Below are 21,211 nucleotides of genomic sequence, written 5' to 3'. Positions count from 1 at the left end.
ACTTTAGTGACAGTGGATTAACCTATCTACCTAGATAATTCATGCACATATGCACACACACTACATAATCTACATAAAGGTAACCTCAGAGTTCACTCTGCTCAGATATTTTTTTAAACCTCTTCCTCATGAATGATAATCGCAAAACTATGGTTGGCAGAGGATTAAAGATACAGGGAGAAAGGTGAAGAATAGGTGTACAGAGAAAGAAAAAGGAATGTGTGACAAGAAGCTATGCTTGCAGAAAATTGAATCTGGGATATTTTAGAGTATTGAGAAGTGCAACAAACCAGGCAGATGGGGTGGGAGTGACCAAAGGGGAAGACAGAGGCAGGAAAGAGATGCAAGACATCATAATCAAGAAGAACCTGAAAGCGAAGCCAAAATTCCCTCAGGCCAAAAAGCTTATTTTATCTTTTCCTGGGTTTGCAACCTGAAACCAATCGGTAGAATTACTAAGTGAATATACCAAGGAGAAGTCCAGACTGACATCTGTGAGAGTGAATATAGTACTATTTAAGAATCAAGTTTTATACTGATCCAAGATCCCCAAAATAGGGTCTGACCCTTCTGCTAGTCACCAGTTTTCAAAAGAGATGAATACACAAAGAAAAGGAAAGGGGAAAAAAGTCTCCAGTCTACAATTGGAATGGAATGGAATGTTTCTATGAGGTAGCAACGAGTTTGGTTCCTTGTACAACTCACTTAGCTAGAGAGTCCTAATTGCATGGCACATCTGCCCGAGAAATGTAACAATGAACTCTGCTGTTGACCTTTAATAGAAAATATATTTAATTGTGTATTAAATACAATTATACTGTAGTTATGCCTGAGTGATACATTCAATGATATTCATTATTATGTTTAACAGAAAATGTACTTAATTTTCTAGTAAACTGATTTCATACAAAGTGATATTAGCAACTTAATTTTTCTCAAAACCAAATTATATTTGGGGTGCTCAATTTTTTATGTTAAGTAATGGTTTTCATGAAGAAAATGTCATTCATATTCTTTTAAATCTAATTCATTTGTGCTGGTATTGAATATAGGAATTCCAAGAGAAGAGAAAGAGAGAGAGAGTATAAGGAAGAAAGAAAGCAACAAAGGAAGGAAAGAAGGGAGAGAGGGAGGAGGGGAGGTTGCAGAAGAGATACATAGGATAATCTCCTTTGGGATGTGTGTAAATATTTTTTAAGGGTATAGGAAACTATTAATGATTAAATCTGGGAAATAGAACTGAAAGCATTCAAACAAAGACTGGGTGAAGAAGTCTATTCTAGTATCTAGTACTAGTCTACTCTAGTATCTTGAGTCCAAGTCAAAACCCATAGCACAAAGACATAAGTCATTGGAGAACCTAGTGATATATCTGACCAGCATCATCAACTATTAGTTATGAATTTATTTTCACATACAATATACATCTACATAGAGAGAATACTTTTTTTAAGATAATGGTTATATTTAAATGATATGTCTTCATTTCAAAAACCACATTTTTAAAGAGAGGCAATGTGGTTTACTGCAGGAGTTGACAAATCTAACCCATTACCTGTTTTTGTAAATAAAGTTTTATTGGAACACAGCTAGACCCATTCATTTATATATTATCTATAACTGCTTTCACACTACAATGGCAGACTTGAGTAGCTGCAACAGAAACTGTATGGTCCACAAAGGCCAAAATATTTACTATTTGTTCCTTTAGATAAAAAGTTTGTTGATCTCTGGTTTAATGGAAAGAATATAGATTTGAAGTTAAACAAACCTAGATTCTACTCTTACTCTTGCTAATTGTGTCTCTGAACTTTAGTTTATTTGTCTTCTTGAAAGGGGGGTTTGGGGAGGGAAGGTAGGAATAATATGTACCTTGTAGGGAGTTGAAGGGATGATGGGAAAAGTGTCTGGCAGAGGAGAAAAGCAAGACATAGTTAGCAAACACATTTATGAATAAGGAAATAAATAGCAAAAGAAACAACTAAAAGAAAAAAAAGTTTGCCTCTGAGTAGTGCGTATTGGAAGTCTACCAGAAGATTATTTTGCATTATTTATCCATAAAACTATTGGACTTCTAAATATTTCTTTGATTAAAAATTATTTTATTTAAAAGAATATTTCTATTGAAGATTTTTAAGGTATGGTATTTGTGTAGGAATCAAAAAATCTAGCATTGGGACAACACACATGTATGGCGACTTCATATATGATAAAAGTGTCACTGTAAATCTACGAAGAGATTTTGAATATTTTAGTAGACAGAATTAAGAATGTAGTCATACTAGGTAAAAATTTTTAAAAAGAAAAAACTGAAATCACTCCCTATCTTATACCATATAGGAAGGTAGACTCCAAATGGAGCAATGTCCTAAATATGAAATATATATATGTTTTCATCTCTCTTGGGTAAATATCTAAAAATGGAATTGGTGGGTCATTGGGTATGTGTTTGTTTAACTTCATGAGAAATTTCCAGATTGATTTACAAACTGATTTTACCATTTTACAGTCCCATTAGTAATATGTGAGAGTTGCGGTTGCTCCCCATTCTCAACAGTATTTACTATGGTCAGTCTTTTTAATTTTGGCCATTCCAGTCAGTATTCAAGCGTAGTATCTCACTGTTCTTTTAAGTTGAAGTTCCCTAATGACTCATTTGCATTTTCCGGATGATGCTAAACAATTTTTCATGTCCTTAGTGGCCATTTGTAAATCTTCCTCTGTCCATTACCTGCTCATCTTTTCCCATGTTTTAATCTGGTTACCTGTCATTAGATTACTGATTTGTACAATGTGTTTATACAGCTGTCAGATATATGTATTGCAAATATATTCTCCAATCTATGTATTCATTTTGATGAACAGAAGATTTTAATTTTGCTGAAATCATTCTGTCATTCTCTTTTTCCTTTTTTGGTACTTCCTATTTAAGAAATCTTTGCCAATCCTGAGGTCACAAAATAGTCTCCTACAGTTTCTTCTAGAAGCTTTATAATTTTAGCCTCTACACTTAAGTTGATGATCCATCTAGGATTAAATGTTGCGTATGGCATGAGGTATGGGTTAAGGAATACCTTTTCTCTTATAAATAGCCAGCTGTTGTGGCACCATTTGTTGTAAAGCTCTTTCTTACTTCAATTGCTTGGGCAACTTGATTGAAAATCAATTGATTATATAAGCCTGGGTCATTTTTGCTTCTTTTTTTTTTTTTTGCAGGGAAGGAGTTGCCCTGAGCTAACACCTGTTGCCAATCTTCCCCTTTTTTTTTCTTCCCCAAATTCCCAATACATGGTTGTATATCCTAGTTGTAAGTTGTTCTAGTTCTTCTATGTGAGCCGCCGCCATAGCATGACAACTGACACACGGGTGGTGTGGTTCCATGACTAGGAAGCAAACCTGCTCTGTGGAAGTGGTGAGCACAGAACTTTAACCACTAGGCCATCAAGACTGGCTCTATTTTTGCATCTCTAATCTGGTTCATTGATTTATTTGTCTATCTTCATTTCAGTAACACATGCTCTTGATTATTGTAACTTTATAGTAAGTCCTGAAATTATAAAGTGTACATCTTATTTTTCAACAATTAGCTGGTCAATGTCTAACCAAAAAAAAGCCTGTTGGAATTTGTATTAATTTGGGGAGAATTTACATCATGACAATATTGAGACTTTGAATCCATGAATATGGTGTCTCTCCATTTACTTAGCTCTTTCATTTCTTTCAGCAATGTGTTGTAGTTTTCAATGTAGAGATCTTTGACATATTTTATTAAATTTATCCCTAAATAATTTTTATGTTTTTGAGATAATTTTAAATGGTATTTTTATTTCATTTTCTAATTGTTCATTATAGTCTATAGAAATACATTTGATTATTGTATATAGATCTTGAATCCTGACAACTTGCTGAATTCACTTATAGAATTTATGAGAGAGAAGACACTTATTTTTTCCTGATAATGGGTAGGAAAGTTGAGACTTGCAACTCTAAATACGATGTTATCTGCAGGTAATTTTGGTAGATGGCTTTTATGAAGTTGAGAAATTTCCCTTTAATTCCTAATTTGCTGAAAGTTTTTAGCATGAATGGGTGTTAAATTTTGTCAAATGCTCTCTCTGCATCTCTTGAAATGATCATATGATTTCTCTCCATTATTCTGTTAATGCCATGAGTTACATTGATTAATTTTCAAAATGTTAAACCAATCTTGAATTGCTGGGATAAACCCCACTTGAGCATTCTGTATTATCCTTCTCATGTGTTGATGGATCTGATTTGCTAATATATTACTAAGAGTTTTTGCATCTATATTTATGAAGTATATTGGTCTATAATATTATTTTCTTATAATATTGTTGTCTGGTTTGGGTATCAGTGTTACACTACTCTCATAAAATGAGTTTGTGTAAAATTGGTATTATTTCTTCTTGAAATACTCACATAAGTATCTAGGCTTGAAATTTTCTTTGTGGGAAGATTTTGAATTATAAATTTAATAACTAATGAACTAGGCTACTCAGATTTTCTATTTCTTCTTGTGTCAATTTTAGTAATTTGCAATTTTCAAGAAATTTGTCTACTTCATCTCCATGTTGAATGTGCCGGCATAAAGTTTTTCATGATATTCTTCTATTATCCTTATTTCTATGATCTTAGTGATGCCCCCTTTATTATTAATGATATTTGTAATTGTGATTTTGCTCTAATTTTCTTTATGAGTCTAGTCTATCAGGTTTATCAACTTTATTAATCTTTTCAAAGAACCAACTTTTGTTTCCACTGCTTTTCTCCATTGATTGTTTTCTATTTCATTGATATTTACTCTTATCTTTATTATTTACCTCCTTATAGTTGTTTTAATTTTATTGTTAGTTTTTTAAGGAAAAAGTTTTGATCATGGATTTTGACATTTTCTTCTTTCTACCCTAAGCATTTAGAGGTATAAATCTCCCCCAGAAATTGTATTAGCAGCAACCCACACACACAAAAAATTGATATGCTGTGTTTTAATTTTCATTCAGTTAAAAACATTTTCTAATTTTCCTTGTGATTGCTTCTTTGACCCATGAGTTATTTAGAAGTGTGTTTTTTATTTGCAAATATTTGGAGATTTTCCAGATACTTTCTCTTATTAATTTTCAAGTTCATTTGGTTGTGATTAACTAACATACTATGAATAATTTTAATCATTTTAAAACTATTTAAACTTGTTTTGTAACTCAGCATATAATCTTTCTTGGTGAATGTTTCATGTGAGCTTGACAATAATGTTTACTCTGCAGTTGTCAGGTATAGTGTTCTGTAAATACCAATTAGGTTGAATGGTTTTATAGTGCTATTCAAATCCTCTATATCCTTACTGCATCACTTACTGAGAGGGAAATATCGAAATCTACAACAATAATTATGGAATCATCTATTTCTCCTTTCATTTCCATCAGTTTGCTTCATGTATTTTGAAACACTTTTATTAGGTCCATACACATTTTTGATAGTTACATCTTAATAAATTGACTATTTTATCATTATAAAATATTCCTCTTTATTTCTTACAATAATCTTTATCCTGAGGAATATTTTATATAATATTAATACAGCCACTCCAGCTTTCCTATTCTTAGTATTTACATAGTATAACTTCCTTTCATTCTTTTCATTTTAACCTATCTGTGTCTTTGTATTTAATGTGACCCTCTTGTATATTGTATGTGGTTGGGTTTTGCTTTTTTTTTTTTTGCTGAGGAAGATTGGCCCTGGGCTAACATCCATGCCCATCTTCCTCCACTTTATATGGGACGCCACCACAGCATGGCTTTGACAAGTGGTGCATCAGTGCACACCCAGGATCTGAAGCTGTGACCCTTGGGCCACTGGAGCAGAGTGAATGCACTTAACCACTTGCACCACCGCACTGGCCCCATATATATATATTTTGTGTGTGTGAGGAAGATCAGCCCTGAGCTAACATCCTTGCCAATCCTTCTCTTTTTGCCAAGGAAGATTGGCCCTGGGCTAACATCCGTCCCCATCTTCCTCTGGGTTTTGGTCTTTTTACCCAATCTGAGAATACATTTTTTTTTTAATTTTTTGTTTATTGCAGTAACATTGGTTTATAACATTGTAAAAATTTCAGGTGTACATCACTGTACTTCTATTCCTGCATAGATTACATCATGTTCACCACCAAAATACTAATTACAACCCATCACCACACGCATGTACCGAATTATCCCTTTCACCCTCCTCCCTCCCCCCCTCCCCTCTGGTAACCACCAATCCAATCTCTGTCCCTATGTGTTTGTTTATTGTTGTTATTACCTACTACTTAATGAAGGAAATCATACGGTATTTGACCTTCTCCCTCTGACTTATTTCACTTTGCATTATACCCTCAATGTCCATCCATGTTGTCACAAACGGCTGGATTTCATCGTTTCTTATGGCTGAGTAGTATTCTATTGTGTATATATACCACATCTTCTTTATCCATTCGTCCCTTGATGGGCACTTAGGTTGCTTCCAAGTCTTGGCTATTGTGAATAACGCTGCAATGAACACAGGGGTGCATGTACCTTTACAAATTGGTGTTTTCAAGTTCTTTGGATAAATACCCAGCAGTGGAATAGCTGGATCATATGGTAGTTCTATCCTTGATTTTTTGAGGAATCTCCATACTGTTTTCCATAGTGGCTGCACCAGTTTGCACTCCCACCAGCAGTGTATGAGAGTTCCCTTCTCTCCACATCCTCTCCAACACATGTTGTTTCCTGTCTTGTTAATTATAGCCATTCTGACGGGCGTGAGGTGATATCTCATTGTAGTTTTGATTTGCATTTCCCTGATAGTTAGTGATTTTGAACATCTTTTCACGTGTCTGTTGGCCATCTGTATATCTTCTTTGGAGAAATGTCTATTCAGGTCTTTTGCCCATTTTTTAATTGGGTTGGTAGTTTTTTTGTTGTTGAGATGCATGAGTTCTTTATATATTTTGGAGATTAAGCCCTTATCAGAAGTATGGTTTGCAAATATCTTCTCCCAATTGTTAGGTTGTCTTTTCGTTTTGTTGATGGTTTCCTTTGCTGTGCAGAAGCTTTTTAGTTTGATGTAGTCCCATTTGTTTATTTTTTCTATTGTTTCTCTTGCCTGGTCAGACGTGGTGTTTGAAAAGATGGTGCTAAGACCGATGTCAAAGAGCGTACTGCCTATGTTTTCTTCTAGAAGTTTCATAGTTTCAGGTCTTACATTCACATCTTTAATCCATTTGGAGTTAATTTTTGCATATGGTGTAAGGTAAGGGTCTACTTTCATTTTTTTGCATGTGGGTCTCCAGTTTTCCCAACACCATTTGTTGAAGAGACTTTCTTTTCCCCATTGTATGTTCTTGGCTCCTTTGTCAAAGATTAGCTGTCCATAGATGTGTGGGTTTATTTCTGGGCTTTCGATTCTATTCCATTGATCTGTGTGTCTGTTTTTGTGCCAGTACCATGCTGTTTTGGTTACTATAGCTTTGTAGTATATTTTGAAATCAGGGAGTGTGATACCTCCAGCTTTGTTCTTTTTTCTCAGGATTCCTTTAGCTATTCGCGGTCTTTTGTTGTTCCATATAAATTTTAGGATTCTTTGTTCTATTTCTGTGAAAAAATGTTGTTGGAACTTTGATAGGGATTGCATTGAATCTATAGATGGCTTTAGGAAGTATGGACATCTTAACTATGTTAATTCTTCCAATCCAAGAGCACGGAATATCTTTCCATTTCTTTGTGTCTTCTTCAATTTCTTTTAGCAATGTTTAATAGTTTTCAGTGTACAGATCTTTCACCTCTTTAGTTAAGTTTATTCCTAGGTATTTTATTCTTTTTGTTGCAATTGTAAATGGGATGGTATTCTTAATTTCTCTTTCTGCTACTTCGTTGTTAGTGTTGAGAATACATTTTTTAGTTGAAATGATTTATTGGTATTTAAAATGGTGATTTATATGATTGATTTTAAGTCTAATATGCTATGGATTTTTTTGTCCTGATTGTTCCTTATTTCTTATTTCTCTCCTTTCCTGGTTCTCTTTTTATTTATTAAGCAATATTTGACAATCTACCTTGTCTTGGAATGTTTTATTAGCTATAACTTGTTTTTTAGTGGTTTCTCTGGGGTTTAAAATATATGTCTTTAATGTAGCACATTCTACCTTCAAATAACATCACATCAATTCAGTTAATATTATACCACTTCAGTTATAATAACGTTACAAAGTGTACTTCTATTTTCAACCCTTCCATTCTTCTGTTATTCTTATAAGTTTTACTTCTGCACATATTATAAGATGTATAAGTACATTTTTATCATTTTTCTTTTACAGTCAAGTATCATTTAAATAAACTTTAAAATAAGAGAAAAAAATTAATTTACCCACCAACTTACCATTTCCATTGCTCCTCTTTACTTTATATATATCCCAATTTCCAACTGGTCTCCACATTTACCTTCAACATGGAGAACTTCCTTTAACACTTCATATGCTGGTGACAAATTCTTTTCACTTTTGTTTTTCTAAAACTGGTTTTTATTTGCTTTCATTAGCCTTCACATTTGAAGAATATTTTCACTCTATATAAAATTCTAGGATATAATTTTTTCTTTCAGTACTTGAAGGTTGTCATTTCTTTGTCTTCTGGCTTATATTTTTTCCTGATGAGTAGACAGAATCATTCTTATTACTATTTCTCTGCATATAATGTGCTATTTTTGTCTGGCTGCTTTTAATATTTTCTCTTTATCAATTTTTTTCGGCAGTTTGATCATAATGTACTTGCATATGGTTTCATTTCAGTTCGTCTTCTTTTTTTGATATTCATAAATATGGGCTCCAGATTTTTTATGAAATTTGGAATTTTTTCAATCCTGATATCCTGAAAGTTTCTTTCTTTTTTTTCCTGACCCAAAATCTCTCGTTTCACTCCTATTGTGACACCAAATTACACATACATAGGACCACTTATATAAACTCAGGAATAGTATAAGTCACTGAAGCTCTGTTCATTTATTGTCAGCTTTTCTTCATTTGCTTTGTATAGTTTATTTTGCCCTTTTCTACTAATTTACTAATATTTTGTTCTGCAGGGATTAATCTGATATTAATCCTATCTAGCACTTTTGTTGTAATTTCAGATACTACATTTCTCATCTATACATCCCATTAGGATTTTTTTACATTTTCCATTTCTATATTGTAATTATTTTTCCTAATCATAGGTATATATATTTTCCTTTATATCCTTGAACATATTTATAATAACTATTTTAAAATCTTCATCTGATAATTCTATCATATCTATAATTTGGAGACAGGTTTCTATTAAGCGATTATCTTTCTGGTTATGGGACACATTTTTCTGCTTCTTCACATCTCTCATATATTTTAGCTGTATTATGGATGTAATGGATGCTACATTGTTGTGCATCTGGATTTTGTTGTCTTCCTGAATAGAATATTGGGTTTTGTTCCAGAAGGCAGTACATTTACCTATAGTTTGCTTGATCCTTTTAAGTCTTGTTTTTGTGATATGTCAGAGTGGTTCCAGAATATCATTTACTCTAGGGCTAAATTAGTCCTACTTCTGGAGCGTGGCCTCTCTACATTCTCTACCAAGTGTCCGGGGTGTTCAACAAGGTCTCTACTCTGACTATGTGATGTGAATGTCTCCCAGCACTGTGCAAGCTCAGGTCAGCTCACAACTCCCCAGTGCTTGTTCTTCCTCCAGGAGTTGTTCTTTGCTGGACCCTATGGAATCTCACTCTGTGCACGCATAGATTAGTAATTGGCCAAAGAATCAAGGGTACCCCTATGCAGATGTCTGATTTTCCTTCCCTGTATAACTCTCATCTCCCCAGTTCCCCTTCCACCCAGCAAATTCCAATTTCCTTGTTAGCCCCAAACTCTGAACTCTGAATACTCAGTTCAGTGACACCACTAGGCTCTATCCTGGCTCTTCCTTCCTACACTGCATTCTGCAGAGTGGTTCCAGGCAAAAACCCACTGCCTTGTAGTAGTATAAGTGTCTCGTTTGTGGCATGGATCACCACATTCTCTGTCATTTTAGATGAAATATTCAAGGCCAGCCTAATACAACTCATTCGCCTTTCCCCGTGCTGGTGTAAAAGCTCTAGCCAGATGTTCTTCATCAAATTCTGTCTTGTAAGCACTTCACATCATAGAAAAGATCATTTTATCTTTTATACATTTAGAATCTCACTGTACTCTTCAGACTGCAGTTGGTTTAGGGATAAGAAGATGAGCTGGAGAAAGCCTTCCAGTAGGTAATTAATCACCTGTAATCAGCACTTAAAGCCATTCACAGAAGGTGAGAGAGTCAAGTGGAGAAAGAAGTGACTTCACTATCTTTTTAGGGTTATTACAAATCCTGCTACAGTTACGCTCATTAAAATTGCTGTTAACTTTTCTTCCTCCATCAGGATAGTTCATTGATTCTTCCTCATATTTTAAGATTAAGATAATTAAGGGGGAAAAAATAAGCGTTAACATGTCCATACATGGGGCAAACTGATTCCTTTAGGAAGTTGTTAGAAGAGTTTCAAAAAAAGGCATATAAAACTGGAATTGTGGTAAGTTATTCTGAGGCCCAGCTTAAAAGGCAAAAGTCAGTAGTCAATGTGATATTTCATATACCTACCTCACCATGGCCTAAATTCCTCTTCTGTTTTGTCCTCCTGAACAGTGTTTTGCATTTTGATTTACAAAATCCAGGTTTTATGAATCCTCAAGTTTATATAATTTTAGGTAGACTCCTTAAGAAAAAGAATACAAAATTACAAACACAAGATTACTAAGACCTTCCCAGGAGGTCTGGTGAGAGGCCAGTGAAAGTAGTAAATCTGTTCTTGTTGATATCCTCTTTAGCAAATTGCATTTTTTAAATCTTCTTTGATGTATACGATGACATTTTGTACTCCATTTCATCTTTAGTGGTTTTACATTATCTGTCATTAGTTCATTCTTTATCTTCTCCATACTTTTCTGTAACATCTATGTAACCCAGGTAAATGCCTAATCTTAGAGGGTAGAATAGCCAATATTTTTAAAGCATTTACAATGTGCTGGATAATCTTCTAAGTTCTTCATGTATATTCACTCATTAATCCTGCTAACAGTTTATGAAGTAGATACTGTGCTATGTTTTCCACATTTTACAGACAGGAACACCGAAGCATAGAGAAGGACATAGATATTGAAATGACAGAGCTTCCCTCCAAACCCAGAACCAGGCTCCAGAACTTGGGCTCTTAAACGCTATGCTCTTCTACTCTTTGATTTATGGATGGTAAGTGTTGAAAGGATGCCCAAGATTTTGAGCAGTATCCTGGACACCAAGGTATGAAGAGTGTCTGGGTCCAAGAACACCTAGTTGAATGTTGATTGGCAGACGCTGCACATTAAGAGCCCACGAGATAAAGAATAAGACTCCAGAGGATGGAACTGAATATTTTATGCCTTTCCTTGTCCAAGTAATGCCTCATCCTACTGCTATTATCAGATATGAGTTGGTATGGTGATAGGAAGGGGATGAACTAGAATGGACAGCGAAAGACTGCTTTGTTGCAATAACAGACTGCTCTGCATAAGCTATTGTAAATATTTATTAATTGAGCCTCATTTGAAATGTTCCATTGTCTACTTCCGGGACCCAGAAAACATCAAAAAAAAAAGTGTCTTAAATTAAGCAAGCCAGATTGATCTCTGTCTTTATGACATTATCCTGGTGAATCCAGGAAGGGCAGAACTACTGATGAGGGTGAAAAAAAGTATTCAGTATCAGTGAAGCAAACAGCTGCAGATAACCAGAGCCCCTCTCCTTAATGCAGCTAATATCAAGAAGTATTAGCTGCAATTATATGATGGGCACTATATACAAAAATAAATACCTAGATACAATCCTGAAGATTCAGATGCAAATAGGTCTGAGGTGAAGCCCAGACAGTTATATTTTTAAAAGCTTCCTTGTAATTTTCGTGTCCGGCCAGGGTGAAGAAACGTCTTATATGAGCCAGGGGAGTGCAAGGCATGGGAAGTAGAGGACTATGGGGGCACATGAAGGAATATTCAATCTAGACTGAGAGGTGGGATGCAGATGATGTTTTGGTGGAAGTGGAATTTAAACTGAGACTTGAAGGATGAGGAAGGTTAAGCAGTTAAGAGGAAAAGAAACACAGTAAAAGAAAACGAACGGCATATTTGAAAACCCATCAGGCCTAAATAAGAATACCTGGCAAAAGCTAATTACTACTGGAGCTTTGATCCAAGGTGGGGTGTGAATGGGGCTGAAGGTGGTTAAAAGAGGTCCCCAGTGGGGAAGCTCAAAAGAAGAGAACCCCAATCTCGTGCCTGAGCCCACTTAACGAAAGAACTCAGTCAGCTTTTGGTGATTCCAACCTTAAGAATGACCAAGTTATAGCCAATTTCCCCCCTATAACCTGTCACATTCCTCAGAAAAATGAGGTCTGCCCACGTGGCTGTGTCTCATGGAGTTGTTAGCAGGAGCTTGCTTGACTTTTTTCAGAAGTGACCAGCAACCAGTCATGAAAAAAAACTACGTCTCTTACTTAACATAAAAGTTGTTCTAAAGAATTTCTATAAACTCATCCTATTTCCTCACTTAATTCAAACTCCTTATATCAAAATCATGTCTGCATGGAAAGTCATTTTCAGGCAGAAATATTCATCTTAAAATTAAATTTTAAATACACAAATAATACATGAATGTATTTCCATATAAATAATTAAAACATTAAACATAAATTTTATTTCACTCTCTATCTTGATTCCTTCCTCAGATGTAACCACTGTTACCAATTTACTGTGTGTTTCTCCAGACCCTTTTTAAATGTATCCATAGAAAATATGCAGCACTATTTTGTGGGTTTTTCTTTTAAAAATGTACATAAACAGCATCATATTGGACTACCGCTTTTTTCACACAACAGTTTTTCTTGGAGATTGAGCAATGCTTTGTGCAAAATAAATGCCCAATAAATAAATAATGAATGAATAAATGAATGATAATTTCAAAGATTAATGATTTCAGGCCCCTCAGTGAAAGAGACTTAAGTTTGAATCCTAGCTCTATTATTTAGTAAAATGGAGTTGATATTACCTATTTCATAGGATTATTATGGTAAATCACCTAGAACAGTGTCTTTCCTAGAAAAAAGAATGTTGATTTTATTTCTGCCTCATCTTCATTAACTCATAAAGCTTGGTACAGCATTCTTCTTCTAATCAGACAGGTGATTGATGGTCTAAAGCAAAATCTTCCAAATGTCTCCTGGAAATGTCCACCTGGGTGTCCCAATCAGTGTCCAAAATCATGATGTTCCATCTTAAATGGGCTTCTCTTCCTAAGGAGCCTGTGTCTACTCACTAAGTCACATGGTCTCATCTTTGCACCTCGGTAGTTCATTCCATGTCCTGGCCTCCTCCACCCACCTCTAAGTTCAGACCTTCATTGTAGCTTTCCTGGATCAAAGTCCTAACCTTACAATTAATCTCTCAGTCTCCAGCATCTTATATACTTATCCCAATTCCTCTTTAGCGCTAATTGCCAATAACTCTTTCTATCATCTAAGATAAGAGTTGGCATCTTGAGCCTGGTATTCAGGGCTCTGCCATCTGGCCCCAAGTGGTATTTCCAAATTTGTTTCTCATTTCCCATATACCAATAGCTCCAACAAAATCAACTGCTCTCTGTTGACTGTTTCCTGTGCTTTCCAGTCTCTGTATCTTTGCTCCTGTTGCTTCCACTATCTCAAATACTTTCTCAAGTATATTTAGTAATATACTTTGCATTACTAAAGTACAATATAGTGAATTTAAACACAGAGTTTAGAGCTAAACATACCTGCCTTCAAGCCCAAGTTCCATCCCCAATTAGGTATATGACATATCCTTTTAATGTCTCTTTTCTTCACTTCTTAAACAGGAATAATAGAAGCTACTTCACAAGAGTTGAAGAACACATTGAGATAATGTATATAAACAATTATGCAGACAACTCGTGCTAGGTAATCATCAACTGTCACTATCAATACTATCTAAGGTCTGCTCCAAATTCCTTTGCTTCCATACGGTCCTCCCTGATCCTACAAGATATGTTATTTCTGAAAAGCAACAGTGTTTCATTTGCACCACTTTTAAGATACTTATGACTTTATATTTCACTATATAGTTATGTTTCCCTTGATCACAATTTTTTTAACCCAGAACTACAATGGATTTTCCAAAAGAATTTTGAGCCTATGTCAATTGTATAAGAAAGTCTTAGAGAAGTTTGGATGTGGAAAATAGATTTTTCTAAAATATTTTGATCTTTTATGGGGAATATGGTACAGACTATTTAAAATCAGAAGTGTATTAAAAATACTCAAAACACAAGACCACTGCACACATATGAACTCCAACTTCCTTGAGTAGAGGGAGTGGCTTCCTTTTTGAGCGCATCTATGACACTCAACACAACATTCACAAAATTTATATGAATGCAGCCCTATTTGTAGTAAAAGAATGAAGTAAACAACAATACTCTAACACGGGATCTTAAATCAGATGTTCTTTCCAATGCCAATTGTATCTCTTTAAGTCCTCTATATATTTGATCAGAAAATAATGTTAGATTAGATAATGTTCAAAAATAGGGCAGATGGAAAGGTTTATCTGACTGGTTTGGAGGAGAAATTTGTTTTCACAAAGCTTCTCTGGTGACATATATACATAAACTTTGGTGGTCCCAATGACTCTTTATATTAATGATTTCAAAAATAGCTCCAAAGCCCATATCTTTGTGGAGTAGCATTTTAAAGGAATGATGGATAAGGCCTTCTATCATCAAAATAATCACACTTTCCTTATTTGACTCTAACTTTTGTACACTGAGGTTTGTTTGTTTGTTTTTTTAGAAAATTGGTCAAAGACCATAACAGAATTTTTAATGTTACCTTCTCTCTTTATTCCTTGTACTTTCTTTCAGGAGCGCTGAATGGAAAGCAATGCTCAGACTGTTCCAGTGCAGATAGCTAAGTCTTGCAACATTTCGTTTCTTGGAACCAGGAACCACAGAGCAAGCATGTCTCCTGGAACAAAGAAAAGAAAGCAGCGATAAACATTTGTGTGGTAGTGGAAATTTCCTGAACAATTTGTGCCATGAGCTTATCAGAAGATAATCAGTAGTCAATATTAACATTAAATTATATATAATTTATAATGCGTATATATATAATTATACATATATAAAATTTATATATACATATATAATCTGTGTGTGCATGTATAATTTCAATATGCTCCCCTATACTACTGTTTAATATACTCTGTATTTATTATTATTACATAATTCATATTACAAAATTGAACATGAAATTATGTGAGCAAAGCCTATAAACTACTATATGTTTTCCTGAATAAATGCTTTAAAGTCTAAATTCTGGGAAAAGAGATAGTCACCTTTAAAAGTTAGAACTAGATTTCAACAGAGCCTGCAGAGCTTAATAAAGAAGGGTTAATCAAGTCCTACCTTTCATGGGTAGAAAGCTCGGCAGAAACAGCAAGTTAGATATAAAAAAAGATTCTGATTTAAAAAACAAAAAAAAACCAAAAAACACGAATGCTAAGAAGTATAGTACAGAAGTACACAATCATTCCAGTTCATTTCTGACTCACAGAATAGACATTGCAATAGAGGACAAAACCAGTTAGGACCTCTCTTGAGATTCAAATTTTAAAAAACAACGATAATTCGGGAAGGTCTCTTCACTAGGACAGTTAGAAATGGCAAACGAAAAGCCAAAAGGTCCTTTAATTCCGAGAACAGTGGAGCTGTAGATAAGCCCAATGGCTACATAGCTACACTGTAGCAAAAGAAAGAATCACAGTTCAATATTAGAGCAGAAAATGTATATATCAAGTGTTGATAAAATGGAAGATTAGTGTGAAAGGTGCCAAGTTGTACTTAAGTTTTTATATTTCCATGACTGTTGCTCTGAATTGTGTATAAATGTTTCATATATTAGAGATTTGTTTATTGTTATGCTTCCTTAAAGATAAATGCATTTTCATATAAAAAGCATAATTTTCAAGATAAAAAGAACTAGAAAATTACCTAATCTAACCCTCTCATTTTACAAATGAAAAAAAAAATGGATTTCCTGAATATTTGAATGTCTTATCCAAGGTCACCCTGCTAGAGATAGTGTTGGAACCAGGGCTGGCCTCCTAGTTTAGGTAGCACACTATTTAGCACTGAATAGTTTTATGTACAAGATTAGGTCCCCAATCATTAGCTACGTAATTTTGAGAAAGGCCTCAGTTTCCCCATATATGGGTGATAATTGTATTTACCTCCTAAGGTTAAAGTAATCTTCATAAAAGAGACACATATGCTCCACACAAAGATACTTAAACTGTCTAGTATATACTAAGTGTCCAATAAGTATTATTATAATTAGTTATTATTATTGTGTTGAAATCCAAAACTCCATCCAATCTGAATGGGACGCCTACCGTTTAGATCAGTGTTTCTAAACTCAACTTCATATAAGAATACCCTAAAAGCTCCTTTGAAACACAAGCCTTCCCCTAGATACAATTTATCAGAAATTCTAGGGAAGCATTCTGGGATTACGTACCTTTTAAATAAACTGTCTCAGAGAATTTTTGATGTAGTGCAGTTGGTACTGGCTCACAGATCAGCATTTGAGAACCACTGGCAACACTACAAGAGATGTGATCCAGGAACATCTATCTATCCAAATAAATATCCAAATGGAAATCCAAGTGGTCTAGAAAGAAGTAAGAAAGTCATATAAAATAGTCCCATAAGCCAAAGTAAAAGGTAAATATCATAGCTATCACCAAACCAGAATAGGGAAATATCCAAAAATTCTGAATGCTAAACTTTACGCCTACAAACATCACTATGATTTGTTACATACCTCTGGAGTTAGCCCTCTAAAATCCTGTCACCATCAAGGAGACAATCATCCCAGGTCTTGGGATGGGACCTTACATTAACCATTATTTGGTTCTTGTCTTAGTCATAAAAGACACACTTCCCAGAAATAAAGAAGACATTCTGAAGCAGAATAGGGGGTTCCTGGCTTCCACAGTTCTCAGGCAGCACAAATCTGTAAAATAGCAAATAATAGTTTAAAAACATAGGAGCATTGAAAACAACGTTGCTAAATTCTAGTTGAAGTAGAACACCTGTTTATGAAGAAGCGAACTTGGAAGATACATTGAGAAGAGAGACATAAATCTCTGTTAACAACCTAAAGAAAAATAATAAGAGTATCCTGGATAAGGATGAATCTCAAAAATGGAGAAGGCATGGCTAGAAACCCAGGAACAGAATACATCCAAAAATATCACCTCACTACCCACAATAACCTGATTAGGAGTCACTGGTAGTCAAACATAGCTTTGTAAGAAGGTACATAGGGACATTAAATTAACTTTTAGCAAAGTTTACATGGCCTACTCTAAGGAATGAGTCCCATGCTTCCTGATTTTTTTTTTAACTAAGGTTTGCTCTAAAAGAATTGCAGCCGGTATTGTCAGGGCATGAACCTGAACTAGGAAGGCCTAAATGCTGTCCCCAGGCACTACACTAAAATGATAAATAAGTTGATGAAGAACGTAGCAGCCTGGTGCCCAAGCCAGTCTGTTCCTCATATGATACCTTCTCCTAACCTCTTTTAGGCCCATGCTATGGAAACTTGATCATAAGAAAAGAAGTCTTGAAACAGAAGGTTATATCTTGTGTTAAGATCATTCTGACCCATGTGTCAAATATTTGGAGTCGGGATATGTGAAGGAAGGGAGTTCTATTGCTCTAACATTACATATATCCAGGCATGAGGGGTAAGCTTTTGGATTAGGGAAGCTAAGGTGGAGAATATAGGGGATAGATTAAGACACATCAAGGAGGAATGAGATGAGTTGGTTAAATTTAACCCCTTCTCCACGTTATGATGAGTGGGGAGTTGGAAGGAAAGAAAGGGAAGAACAAGGAGGTTGTACAGAGCAATAAGGTCTTGGACGTGTTTACTAAGAAGCATGATTATAAAACATGCTCACAACTATAATATGCATGAAGAACAGATCTACTCATGCACATCATCTGCTGTACCCAAAGAATTATCTAGCTGGAACAAGTTCTGTGCATGCAGATGAGGTACAGATTTGAGAAAGTCTGGTGGGACAATAAAAAGACACTGGAGCAAATGACAATAAACCTAGATTCTACTTCTCATTCTAACATAACTCACTGGGTGACGTTTGTAATTCAGACTACAGTTTTCATCATCTACCAAACTAGAAGGTTGAAATAGATCATCTTTGGGATTCCTCCTAACTCTCACAATCTATAACAAATGAATGCTAATTACAAACTGTTTAATGAAAGGTTGGTAACCCACAAGCTTATAGTGGCCAAGAAGGTAATATAAATAAGGAATGTTGACCAATAGAGAGTTGTAGGGACTATAGCAAACTAGAGGCAGCTTCTATCGAATGTCACCCAGTTCTGGCCACATGGGAATATGGGCCCTCTGTTATGAAGCTGTCTGATATTTTCAAGAGAAATTGTAAATACAGATAACCTGAATATAGAAACTAAATTTGTAGTTAAAAACCTTACCACAAAAAATTTCAGACACAACTACCTTCACTGGGGGAAATTCTACTACACATTTAATGATAAAGCAACACCAGTTACACACAACTCTTCCAGAATGTCGATGAGAATGGAATACTTCCAGCAGTACCCTTGTAATTAAACCTGACAAAAAAATTACAAGAAAAGGAAACAAAAGATCAATATCCCTCCTGAACACAAATGCCAAAATTCTAAACAAAATTTTAGCAAATTGAATCTAGCAACATATAAAAATGATAATATGTTATAACTAAGCGAAGTTTACCCCAGGAATACAAGGTTGATTTAACATTTGAAACTCAATAATTATAATTTACCATATGAACAATCTAAAAAATAAAACCATATGATTCCCTCAGTATATATTGAAAAATCATTTGATAAAATCCAATTTCCACTCTTAGAAAAATCTCAGCAAACTAGAAATTAAATTTCCTCAATCTGATAAAGGGCATCTTTGAAAATCTAATAGCCTTATACTTAATAGTGAAAGACTAGATGTTTTCCTGCTAATATTAGGAAACAGACAAGAATGTGTGCTCTCGCCATTTCTATTCATTGAAGTGGAGGTACTAGCCATTGAAATAATATAGAGAAAGAAATAAAAGGCATCTGGTTTGGAAAACAAGAAGTAAAGCTGTCTATACTAGCAGACAGCATGATCATCTACATAGAAAATCCAATGGAATTTACACACCAAAAAAAGCTATTAGAACTAGTAATAGAGTTCAGCAAGGTTATAGGATACAAAGCCAATAGACAAAAAATAAATTATATTTCTAGATAGTGGCCATTAACAATTAGAAATTGAAATTGAAAAAGCAATAACATCTACAATAACATCAAAAAAGAGGAAATATTAGAGATAAATCTGAAGAAATATTTGCAAGACCTGTAGCAAAACAGTGCTGAGAGAAATTAAAGAAGACCCAAATAAACAGAAAGATATAACATGTTCATGGACTCGAAGACTCCATATTTTTAACATGTTGGTTTGTTGTAAATTTATCTATAGATGCAATGCAATCCCAATCAAACTCCCGGTCTTTTTGGTAGGATTTGATGAGCTGATTCTAAAATTCATATAGAAATGCTAAGAACTAAGACTATCCAAAACAATTTTGAAAAAGAACAAAGTTAAAGAATTAGTGCTACCTGATATCAAGACTTATTACAAAGCTACAATAATCCAGACAATGCGGTATGGTGTAAAGATAAGCAAATATATCAGTGAAATAAGATAGAGTCCAGAAATAAAACCACACATATATAGACAATTGATTTTTTAATGGTGCATAGATTATTCAGTGAAAGGATAGTCTTTTCAACATTCAATGCCGAAATAACTGCACATCAATATGCAAAAAAGTGAACTTCGATCCATATCTCACACCATATATAAAGTTCAACTCAAAATGGATCTTAGAGCTAAATATAAAACCTAAAGCTGTAAAACTTCTAGAAATAATTATAGAAGAAAATCTTTGGGTTAGGCAAAGATTTATTAGGTAAAACACCAAAGAACAATCTATAAAAAAATTGTTAAATTGCCCTATATCAAAATTGAAAACTTCTGTTCTTTGAAAGATGCTGTTAAGAAAATGAAAAGATGAAAAGATGCTCAACATCACTAATCATCAGGGAAATGCAAATCAAAACAACACTAAGATACCACCTCATGCCTGTTAGAATGGCTATAATCACCAAGACAAAAAACAACAAATGTTGGAGAGGGTGTGGAGAAACAGGAACCCTCATACACAGCTGGTGGGAATGCAAATTGGTGCAGCCTCTATGGAAAATGGTATGGAGATTCCTCAAAGAATTAAAAATAGAGATGCCCTATGATCCAGCCATCGCACTACTGGGAATCTATCCAAAGCACCTGAAATCAACAATCCAAAGAGGCTTATGCACCCCTATGTTCATTGCAGCATTATTCACCATAGCCAAGAAGTGGAAGCAACCTAAGTGTCCCTCAACTGACGATTGGATTAAGAAAATGTGGTATATATATACAATGGAATACTACTCAGCCATAAAAAAAGACAAAATCGTCCCATTTGCAACAACATGGATGGGCCTGGAGCGTATTATGTTAAGTGAAATAAGCCAGAAAGAGAAAGACAAACACTATATGATCTCACTCATATGTGGAATATAAACCAACACATGGACAGAGAAAACTGGGCTGAGGTTACCAGGGCAGTGGGGGTGGGGGGTGGGCACAAGGGGTGAAGGGAGTCATATATATGGTGATGGACAAACAAAAATGTACAACCCAAAATTTCACAATGTTAGAAACCATTAAAACATCAATTAAAAAAAAAAAGAAAATGAAAAGAAAAGCCACAGACTGGGTTGAAATATTCACAAATCATTTTCTTGATGAAGGACTTGTATTCAGAACATATACGTAGCACTCAAAACTCAATAGTGAGAAAACAAGCCACTCAATTTTTAAAATGGGCAAAAGATCTGAATAGACACTTCAC

At 34.6% G+C, this 21,211-nt stretch overlaps 1 long non-coding RNA gene across 1 annotated transcript in view; it reads right to left on the bottom strand.

Annotated features, from left to right (window-relative positions):
• The window catches only part of LOC147912657 (uncharacterized), a 133,690-nt gene that overhangs the window by 39,110 nt on the left and 73,369 nt on the right, over positions 1-21,211 (bottom strand). The window contains exons 2-4 of the long non-coding RNA XR_015549750.1: positions 16,687-17,184; positions 15,001-15,135; positions 10,686-10,800 (exon numbers count right to left, since the gene is read on the bottom strand). This is a non-coding gene — a long non-coding RNA (uncharacterized LOC147912657). The remainder of the gene's footprint in view (positions 1-10,685; positions 10,801-15,000; positions 15,136-16,686; positions 17,185-21,211) is intronic.

The sequence above is a fragment of the Ceratotherium simum genome, chromosome 34 (assembly GCF_057802395.1).
Source record: "Ceratotherium simum simum isolate JZ-2026a chromosome 34, ASM5780239v1, whole genome shotgun sequence".
Taxonomy (NCBI): Eukaryota; Metazoa; Chordata; class Mammalia; order Perissodactyla; family Rhinocerotidae; genus Ceratotherium; species Ceratotherium simum.
The sequence above is the reverse complement of the archived record's forward strand: the minus strand, read 5'-3'. Positions and strand labels throughout refer to the sequence as shown.